This window comes from Dermochelys coriacea, chromosome 5 (genome assembly GCF_009764565.3).
Source record: "Dermochelys coriacea isolate rDerCor1 chromosome 5, rDerCor1.pri.v4, whole genome shotgun sequence".
In the NCBI taxonomy this organism is placed as follows: Eukaryota; Metazoa; Chordata; order Testudines; family Dermochelyidae; genus Dermochelys; species Dermochelys coriacea.
In genome coordinates, this window is record NC_050072.1 from 22,565,083 (window position 1) to 22,576,158 (window position 11,076).

An 11,076-nucleotide genomic window follows, 5' to 3' on the forward strand; every position below is an offset into this window, starting at 1 on the left:
GAGAATGTGGTGGTCCATGTATGATGGGATATGCTTCATGTGTTATCTACATCCACATACAGACAGAAGATGAGGTCTAGTGAATGGCATACTGTGTGGATAGAGCCCGTGACTGCCTAAGGGAACCCCATGGTTATTAATCTAGGCATGAGGACTCTGACCAGAGCATTGGCACAATGCCAACATGGGTGCAGAAGTCTCCCAAAACAATGAATCTAGCGGTGTCTATCATCATCTCTAAAAAAAAGAAAAGGTGTACTTGTGGCACCTTAGAGACTAACAAATTTATTAGAGCATAAGCTTTCCTGAGCTACAGCTCACTTCATAGCTTATGCTCTAATAAATTTGTTAGTCTCTAAGGTGCCACAAGTACTCCTTTTCTTTTTGCGAATACAGACTAACACGGCTGCTACTCTGAAACCTATCATCATCTCTGTTAGCTCTGCTGGGAACCCTGAACTTTTTGGAAACCTATAGACTAAAAGATGCAAAATGTTGGCTTTGTTTTTGACATTCAGACTTTAACTGGTTGGCTAGAGTAGGCTGATCACTTAAAAGTCAGGGTAGTCCTGATAGAACCTTTTCTGCCTTTGATGTAACCTTCAACAGAATGTCAGCTTTGCCTATGGCCTTGTCCATTGCTCTGATATAATGATGTATGGAGTAGCCTCAGGGGATGACGTAGGCCAGCACTATACCTGTGTTGTTGTTGAATCAGATCTCATTGATGCAGCTCAGAGGTTCCTTGAAGTTTCTTACCAAGCCCCAGGAATTTGACTAGGTTGCAACAAGAAACTGCAGGTGCTTTGGGATCCTAGGTGGTGCACTGCTGCAGTAGAGGCACTGGTACATGTAAATATTATGTTATGGCAGGCATCACCAAGTGGTGCTTAGTCTATTCATAGTCTTCCAACTTCAAGCAAATGTTCAGTCTTGGGGAGACATGCTGTATTGTTAGTTTTTGTTATGCAAAGTTCTGTGTAGAAATAGTGGTCCTCCAGGAAGAAACTGAGCAATCAGCTGGCGAGAATAGTCTCTGGCTGGAGTAAATTCTTAAAGCAGAGTTGCTCATTGGGAACTGGACACTGGTGTTGGTCTGAGTTTTCTGAAAGAAGAGATGGTGTTGTATGTAGTTTGACCACCACTGTTCCAGGATTAATGTATATGTGTAAATACAAGAATTTACAGAATAGACCCAGACTCCACCTATGCTCTTGATTTCAACAACACTGGGAAGCAGACCTGCAAAAACCTGGACATCTGCTATCACTCGTAAGAGGACTGAAGTTGGTGTCCCAATGGGCCACGTATTAGAAGGAGGGGCAACAATTAACCAGTTCATTACAATGAGCTAGATCATCTCTGTTTAATCTAATCTAATCTAGTCTATCTAGAAGTATTCAATTAGTTTTTAATGGCCATAGATGGTATACCCCGGAGATCTACATGAGCAAGGAATATAAACTGCCACCTGCATGGCACTATTCTGAAGCCACAGACCCAAGTAGAGCTCTTTGAGGAATCCACACCTGGGGAGAGGGTGGGAACATAAAATGATTTATTTCTGGGAACATTATGTTGTTCATATTCAAGACAGTAGAGAAGAAAAGGGGTAATAAATAGAACTCCAACTGGAAATGTACTTAAAAGTGAAATGAATGAAGAAAAAAAAAGGCACAAGAGGAAAAAAGATATGAGTAACTTAAATGGTGAACATCAGTTGTGAGTACTCAGTAATGATCCCAAGCCCATGTAGGCTCATATATGTCCCTCTATCCCCCATCTGTATAATCACTGAGAACCTCACAACCATTAGTGCATTTATTTTGGGGCATGTCTACACAAATAATGAATTTGTGGCCTAGCCTGCTGCACGCTAAGTGTCCATGTGGACCCTGCTGCCGCACACTAAAATTTCCCAAGTGCTCTTTCATGTACCCCACTTTGAAACAGGAATAGATTAAAGCACAATAGCGAACTTTTAGTGCGTGGCAGCAGGATCCGTGTGGAAACGTAGTGCACAGTAGGCTAATGTGAAATAGATTTACACCCCAGCTTTCTGTGAATTATGTGTTTGGGTAAACAAACCCTTTGCAACTACTCCCTGAGATAAGAAAGCAGTATCACCCCATTTTGCACATAGAGAACTGAGGCAAAGAGATTAAGTGATTTGCCCAGGTCACCCAGGCAGTCTGTGGTAGAACTAAGTCTGTGGTGAGACCTAAGCCAGGGCATTATCCACAAGGCTATTGTTTCTCCCTGTTGCTATCCTGGTTCTAGCACAGGTTCCCTGACTGGTATGTACCGCGATTTATTTATTTTTTCATGAGAACCATGTAATCCAACCCAGGCCCCCTCGACTCTCCTCCTAGGTAATCTATAGCACAGTTTGATAACATAGGTCTCATACAAACAAAAAGCCCTATCCACATCAGTGAAATAAACCATGCTAGAACGCCATACTAACAAGCATGCTTAGACACACACAAGTGTAGCTAAGATGCTTCTGAATCATAACTGAACTGAGCTTCTCTTATTAATCTTATTTAGCATATGGGCATAGGTGCTGGAACTAGGGATGCTGGGGGTGCTGCCATGAAGTGGTTTCCAGCACATACAGGGGTTACGGTTTGGTTCAATGGCTCTCAGCACCCCCACTATACAAATCATTCCAGGACCTCTGCATATGGGTAGAAGGAAGGTGTTTTCAGAAGTCCTAAGCAACACCCTCCCACAACCCACTCCATGCCCCAGTAGATGATGTCCAGGAATAAATTAATGTTAGGATTTTTGCCCTATAGGTGTGGTCCAAGAGGATCTCAAAATCCACAAAAATTTTTGACAGGAAAAGAACATTTCACAACTTTTCTTAATCTCCAGGTCATGGTCCTTGCTGGTCCTACTCAGTTGCTCTTTCTAACCCAGAAATCCATAAATGAAGTTTATTACTCAATTTCAATTACAATGTTAATTATAGAAGACAAATGGATACTGGATCTCACACCGTAATTAATCTACCCGATATTTACTTAGTAAATTGCTCAGACCAGATTAAGCTGTAGCTAGGGAAGCAGGACAAGGAAAGTGAGTGACAGAAGCATTATCATGGCACGCTGCCTCCCATTGGGAGAGTTCTTCTTTCTTCTGAAAGAGACGCCTTCAGGGATCATGTAATTTGAATTCCCTGTGAATTTAGTGTCATCTTAGCTTGACCAGCTCTGGAAGAACATATTAACCTCCTCTTGTGATTTTCAAAAAACCATTCTAATTTAGCAAGTAATTAAGGGTCACATGTAGGATAAAGAGCTAGATAATCTTGGATTACGCACAGGAAGCTTTGTTTCCAAGGCAACCCCAATGGAGGGGGTGTTAATGCCGAGGTCAGTCAGTTAATGAACTGGGAATGGTTACCGGCTGCAAAACAGGCTAGGGCCAGGGAAATGGAAATAACAATTATATTACCATTTAATGATTCAGTAATAGAAAACAAATGCTTACAAAGCTGGTTAACACAGAAAATGTTGGAGACAAAGGTTGCAGTCAGTGGGAACGTTCTGCTGGGTAAGGTCAAGTGAAATCGAAAACAGTGACGCTTGACAAGCCTCATATTTCTGAGCTCAAATCACTTCAGTTGTCATTCATGGATTTCATTGCAGTCTCAGTACAAACCTGTCAGTGTTTGCGTAAACTGACATTGTTTTCATTGGCACTAAATGCTGGAATTCATTTCTTCCTAAGGTTAGTCCTGACAGAGGTTACTACCTGTGGGACTTTGTTGGAGAGATATCAGCTGGATGGATTTAAGACGCTGGGAGCAGGACACACAGCTTCTACGTATTAAGGAGGTAGCATTGTCTGACAGAGTTCTAGGCCTCCATGACTAATCTTACAAAAAAAATCTCACGAGGCAAGAATAGAGTTAAACATTATGGACAAGGTTGATGTGCAGAAGACGCTCAAGATGCACATGGTAAAGGTTAACTAAAATTCAATCAATACATTAAAACAATTATAACATTTTAAAAAAATGGAATCTAATGCAGGAGAGACTACTCATAAGAGATTGTAATTTGAATTATATTACCAGGTGGATACTTATGACCATTCTAAATGCTTGCTACCAATCCAATTATTCATTTATAATCGGGCTGCCTTGGTGAAAAGAAGATCCATCAATGGGAACATCTTCACAGAATCCCATATTTCTGCTTAAAACCCTTCATACCTACCTCTCTCACAAGGTGAACAGATCCACATCAAGAGCCAAATTTAGTGCTAACAAATGGAGGTGTGATTTCCATTGACTTAGATAGAAGTCAAGTCTGCTTTTTCTAGGGGCTGGATGTAACCCTGAGATGTCAATGAGCTCGTGCATTTTGCAGAGTTGATGGTAAGAATTCCTTCATTATTCAAGGTTTGGGGCCAACTTGTTAAAATCTGGCCACAAAATCCTGTGTTTTCATGCATAAACCAGCGAGCAGCACAGAAGAAATATTGTATGCAGTGTTATTGTAGCCATATTGGTCCCAGGATGTTAGAGGCGCAAGGTGGGTGAGGTAATATCTTTTATTGGACCAACTTCTGTTGGTGAAAGAGACCAGCTTTCAAGAGGAAATATTGTTTATTAATTTGTGTTGAGTTTTTCAGACTTAGTGGGCACTTGTTGTTTCACCATGGAATTGCCTCTGCAGATCCCTGCTTATGAAGTCATGTACCATGCCTCATGAGTACCTCCGCATGTTCCAAGCAAGCCTGTAATGCCCCATGTGCGAAGGGTAATCTTCAACATTGTACTTTACATGTAAGTAGGCCACTGAGACATGGCGCATTACTGGCTAGCATACCAATCACACATCATCCTGATTCTAATTATATAGACACCATCAGATAAAATCTCACCCCCAAAATGTAGATTTTGCAAAAACAAGTTTTTATAAAACCTCGTTGCAATGAACTGTGGCCACACATATACACACCAGTGTTAAGCACCGATCAAAAGCAGGCCCTTCAGCACTAAGACCCTGATTCAGCAAAGCACTTAAGCACATACTTAAGTTTACATCCATCCATGTTCAGCAAAGCACTTAAGAACATGTTTGACTTTAATGGGACTTGAAGCCTATACTCAAAGTAAGCACATACTTATTGTACTGATGAATAGAGATGGCCTTTGCTGTTTCAGTGCCCCAAAGCAGAGGCATCTCTACAAAGCTGCTACAGCAAAACCACTTTACCTTTACGTCAGTGATACTCAGACCTCAGTTTCAGGAGCCACATTGGTGATCAACATTACACAAAAGAGTCACAGTAGTGTGAATTCATTGTTTCATTTACCATTTATCTCTGGCTATATATATATAGATATAAATGAAACAATGAATTCACTGATTTTATACTTTATATTTTCTCACAGCAAAATGACTGGTCAAGTAATATTATATTATCCACTACAGTTGGCTAATAACATAGTAAAAGCATCCTGATTGGCTAATAATTAAATCACACTGTGTTTTAATATCATGTGCTGCGAAGAGCTGCAGGAGACACATTAAAGCTCATGTTTCAGAATAGCAACCATGTTAGTCTGTATCCGCAAAAAGAACAAGAATATTTGTGGCACCTTAGAGACAAACAAATTTATTAGAGCATAAGCTTTGGGCTGTAGCCTACGAAAGCTTATGCTCTAATAAATTTGTTAGTCTCTAAGGTGTCACAAGTCCTCCTGTTCTTATTAAAGCTCATGAGCCTCAGTTGCAGTATCACTGCTTAAAGTAGTACACTGTTGCAGTGGGGGTGCTGAGAGCCATTGAACCAACCTGTAAACCCTGTAAATGATGGAAACCACTTCAAGATGGGGGGTGCGGCAGTGGAAGAGTTTTCTGTTAAAAAATGCAGTTTTGTCTGAGCCAAAATGTTTTGTGAGGATGTTTCAATTTAACTAAACTTTCAATGGGAAAATGTTCATTTTGACTTTCTTGTTCCATTTTGGTAATGTCAATATGTTTCACTTCAACATTATCATTTAAATTCATGGCTAGTGAATCTTGCCCATATGCTCAGGGTTTAGCTGATTGCCATATTTGGGGTTGGGAAGGAATTTTCCTCCAGGGCAGATTGGAGAGGCCCTGGAGGTTTTTCGCCTTCCTCTGTAGCATGGGGCATGGGTCACTTGCTGGAGGCTTCTCTGCTCCTTGAAGTCTTTAAACCACGATTTGAGGACTTCAATAGCTCAGACATAGGTGAGGTTTTTCGTAGGAGTGGGTGGGTGAGATTCTGTAGCCTGCGTTGTGCAGGAGGTCGGACTAGATGATCAGAATGGTCCGTTCTGACCTTAGTATCTATGACTCTATGAATCATTTTGTTTGGACATATATTATCTCAATAACTAATTTTAATACTATATTATATTTAATCTTTTAATATATTGTAAATACTGTAAAACTGTAAACAAAACTGACATTATTGAAACAAAACACGTTTAGTCTTATTAAAATGAAACATTTTAACATTATTGAAATGAAAAATTTCAGTGGCTCCAAACTGAATTTTTTCAGAATTTTTGTTGCACAGGAAATTTCAGCTTTTTGTTCTGATTCAGAACCACTATTTTTCCAGAATTACCTACAGAACAGAAATTCTGGTTTCTGATTAGCTCTAATTTCCATGAAATATTTTTAAAATTCCGATGGAGCAGACTTTTTAAAAAGTAAACAAATAGCCACCTTTAGTGTTTGTAATTCAAGCATTGTAGCATTGTGTTAGTGCATGTGAATCTTAACATTAAACTAATTAAACAAAATGAAAGTGACAATCTATTTTCATTGCCCAAACTGATACAAAAATCAAAAAATAAACAAAGAGCATCCATTATAAAAAGTAAATTTCATTATTAAAATTCTTCCAGACTTATTAATCTAAAGCAGTATTAGTACCAATAGGAAGGAAAGTTGTGATTTTTAAAAATATATGATTTTCAACCAAACACAGTTCCTATTACTATTCTCATTGTTCTCAATAAACATTCAGAAATATTGTTTCTTTCTCACCATTGTTTTCATTTGCTGATTAATAGCAAAATTAGAAGATAAATTCTGTTTTTCTCTGTACTAATCCTGTTCTCTTGCTGAGAGAAACAATTTGCTCTTTCAGTTTATCCATTTGCAAATGAGATTATTGTCTCATAAAACAGCACAATAGTAATTTTATAAATTATGAAACATGAAGAGTATGAATGATCTATTGGGTTTTTAATGTTTTCTTAACTCATCTATATCACAAGTTTTCTCCCGTGATCTGTTCAGAGGAAAAACTCTGCAGGTGTTTTTCATCTTTTTTTAAAATAAATTCCCAACTATTTGCAATATTCAAGTGAAATCAGTGTCCTAGAATGTGTTTTAACAGTTGTTAAATAGGAAACATTTAACTTAAAGTTTGGGCCAAATTGTTTGAAAATGTGCACTGATTAGGGGTGTCTCATATAGGGCAACTGATTTTTGGACGCCATCTGACTCCACAATGGTTCCTACATGCAGCCCCTGAACATGTGCATAGTTTTGCAGCTTCTAGTATATCTGCATTCATTTGGGGGACTATGGCATACTGAGGCAGACCCTGTTACTTGGTACACATACTGCACTGTATAAGTAAATATACTTTCCCCCCAATGTATATACTTTAATATATAAAAAGGAGAGAATGTGCAAAAAACAAAAGTGCAGCTGGAAATATGTGTCGCTCTGTGTCTGTAAGATAGTCTTCATTTGGTTTTATTCTTCACATTTCACAATAAACAGGATAAAAATGTCACTGTAAGTAAATAATTTAGCCTTATGCTTAAGTAGATTTCACAGTAAGCTACCAGATGTACAAGAGGTTACAAGCAACTGGTCAGTTCAGAAGTTCCCCAATGCTGCACAGATTTAGAGGCAAGGAGAAATCTTAACTCTAGGCATTCTGGTTGCAAAAGGATCAAAAGTACATTTAAAAGACATAAGTAAATCAATACAGAAGCTTGGAAAACCAGGAGTCATTGTACAATGGATTCAAGTAGTTCATCAAAATTGGACTAATGCCAAGTTTCTCAAAATAATGCATCCTGGTTCCCATAGTACAATGAAATTATTTTGTTGTCAAAAAATGGTGCTGTGTCACATGCGTTCAGTGTGAATGGTTTGGGTTGAGTATTAGTCTGCCACAGACATCCACTAAGCAAATCTAGACATTGTGCCAAATTGTTCTGAGGTTTTGTAAGACGAATTTATCTAGAGGTTGAACAAATATAATCAAACTGTTGACTGCTTAATTGTTCGACTCCAGGCTGCAAAGTAATTAATCACTAGGTTTATTTGTCTATTTATACAATTTCAAAACCCCAAATACAGCCTGAACAGCTAATGGAGGCATTTAACTTATTGTGATTCCTGGCAAGTCTTAATTCAATATTTGATTTGGGAGGTGTATCCGCCAAAATTTTCCAAGAATAACAACTTAACAACGGGATTAATCAGAGTACTTCAAGTATTAAGCAGTGGCAAACCAGCAAACATCATTATGGACATGCTTTGTAGCTCTCATACAAATACTGTACAGTCAGTAATATTCAGTAAACAAACACTTGACTTCCAATTGACTTCAGTCTTTCTCTTCTCAACATTTTCCCTAAGGAAACCAATGCCTGATGTTTCCATAGAAAAGGAAGCAAAAGCCCTTCACTGTGCAGAAGTCTTTATGCAGAGGAAGATAAACTTATGTGATTTCCTTTTTTTACACTCCTTCCAAAACAGCTGGTCACAGTTAACAAACCAGCCTGACTGTGAAATGAAGGCAAGATGTAGCCTTTTCAGCTATCAATGCAGGAGTGATATAATACTTAATTTTGATGGGGAACACAACATACTAATTATTACTCACAAAGCAGGGACAAAGTCATAGAGATTACATAGCCATTAATAATGATTATTTAGAAAGCACACCAGATCATTTATACTCTTCCTAAAATAATAGGTCAACAAATCTTGTCATTTTGTTCAACATCTAAAATACTCTTTTTTAAAAATGTGAGCAGACCAGACACTGCATCATATTGGGACCTGTAGGTCACAGTGATACTCACCATCAATTACATTTCCTTGTTTCTCTCTCTCTTTTTTTCTTTTTTGGCTGATTATAATACATTTATATCTAAGGGACTGCTATTTTGTAAGAGATCTCACTATCTTTTGCAGCTTTGGACAACCATGTTCAGGTCAAATTTTATTAAAATGAACAACTGACTTGTTCATGTTTACTTCAAGCAGGGATGAGCTGAACTGATTTGAAAACATCTGAAACCCTTTGAACGTTAGAGGTTCGAGAGTTTAGACTAAAGTTTAAAGTAAATGACCTGGAAGTGAACCATGAAAAACATGGAAGCATCCTAGGCTTTGAACTTTGACTTCTAGAATGCACCCATGAGAAGCATGAGTTACTGCCTTGGAGGAACTCATGTGATCCACTCCCCCACTTGAACCACCAGATTTTCTTCTCTCTTGTTGCTACAATCTCTTTCCTTTTCAGTTACCAAGGATTCCTTCTCATTCTCAGTTGCCAGATCTTTACCCTGATCTACCTAACACCTTGCCTTCTCCCTTCCTTGCCTCCCACAGCTGCTACACCTCTTTTGTCTTGCTTGCAAACCCTCCCCATCCCACCCCACATCCATCCATCCATCCATCCATCCCAACCTCTCTTTCACTTTCTTTCCATTCTCTCAGTGACATTCATTTTCTTCCTTTTGCCAGGTCCTGTCTCAGTTGCCTCTCACTTTCTTTCAGATGCCTTATCTCTTCTGTGGTACAGCACAACTGCCAGCACCATAACACTGGATAATGGAAGGAGCAGTGCAGAAATCCATAGTGCAGATTTTCTGTGATTCACTGTAGGAGTTCCCCTCTCTAATGGGATCTGTTATGTGGGATCAGGCCATTTGTCTGTATTGTCCCAGGAAATGGCCAGTGACTAAGGGTCAGAGGAAGATGAAAATACCAATGATGCAATGCTGCTGCTTTCCAATGGTGTCGACCATAAACAAATAATTGCTTTGAACAACACAGTGATCTTCTTCAACATGAATTGTGATTAACGTGAACCTGGAAGTACTAATTAATGAAACCAGGAACTAAAAGTACCAAAACAATAAGATATCCTTCTACTCTTGGTGAAAATGGAGATACATAATAGCACTACATACTAGGCATTCAGGATATTTCTCAAGCCCTCATATATAATTCCTCCAAAATCCCAGGGCTCTGGGCCATAGGTGTGGCAGCCACAGGGACTGCAACCATCAAGGTAACACTGAATAGACTACAGGAGGAATAGGGAAAGGGACCACATCCAGTCAGGCTGCAAAGAACACAAGAGAAGCCCCTTTGGCTGCCAGCAAGAATTTGACCCCTCCAGTCCTTGGCTCTATCTTGCTGCTGGTGAATGTCACTGAATCTGCACTCTCCACCTCCTGCTGCAGTGGCTTCTCTTCTGCCAAAGTGAGAATGGCCTGATGGGGACTTCCTAGCTAAGAAGGAGGTGGGGAGAATGAACAAATGGGTCTGTGAGAGAAAGAGGGAGCGAGAGCAAGTATGCAAGAGGAGGATACTCTGGGTGAGGAGAGACGGAATGGTCAAGCAAAGGTGAGGAAGGAGAAGCAAAGAAAATGGAGAAGAATGTAACAGCAGAATCTTGCCAATGAGCTTCATAGAACCCCAAGGTGTGTATTGTATTGTATTGCATGTTCCAAAACACCAAACCACACAGAACACTAAGCTAAACCCACTTCCCCTGACAGGACACATGAAGGAAGTTGTCCTCTCAGCACTGAACTGATATTAACAACTAATCCAAAGCTTGATCCAATAAGCTTACCTGGGTGGAAACTGGGGAACAATAGGGAATACACATAAGGAAATAGGTACCAATTAGGATCCTGGGAAGAGAGAAACAAGGCGGAAATGTCCATTGGGGCCCAGATTCTGCTCCCAGTAAATCCAGTCACCCCCCTGATTTACATCGGTGTAAATTAGACTGGAAATCTGGATGCCA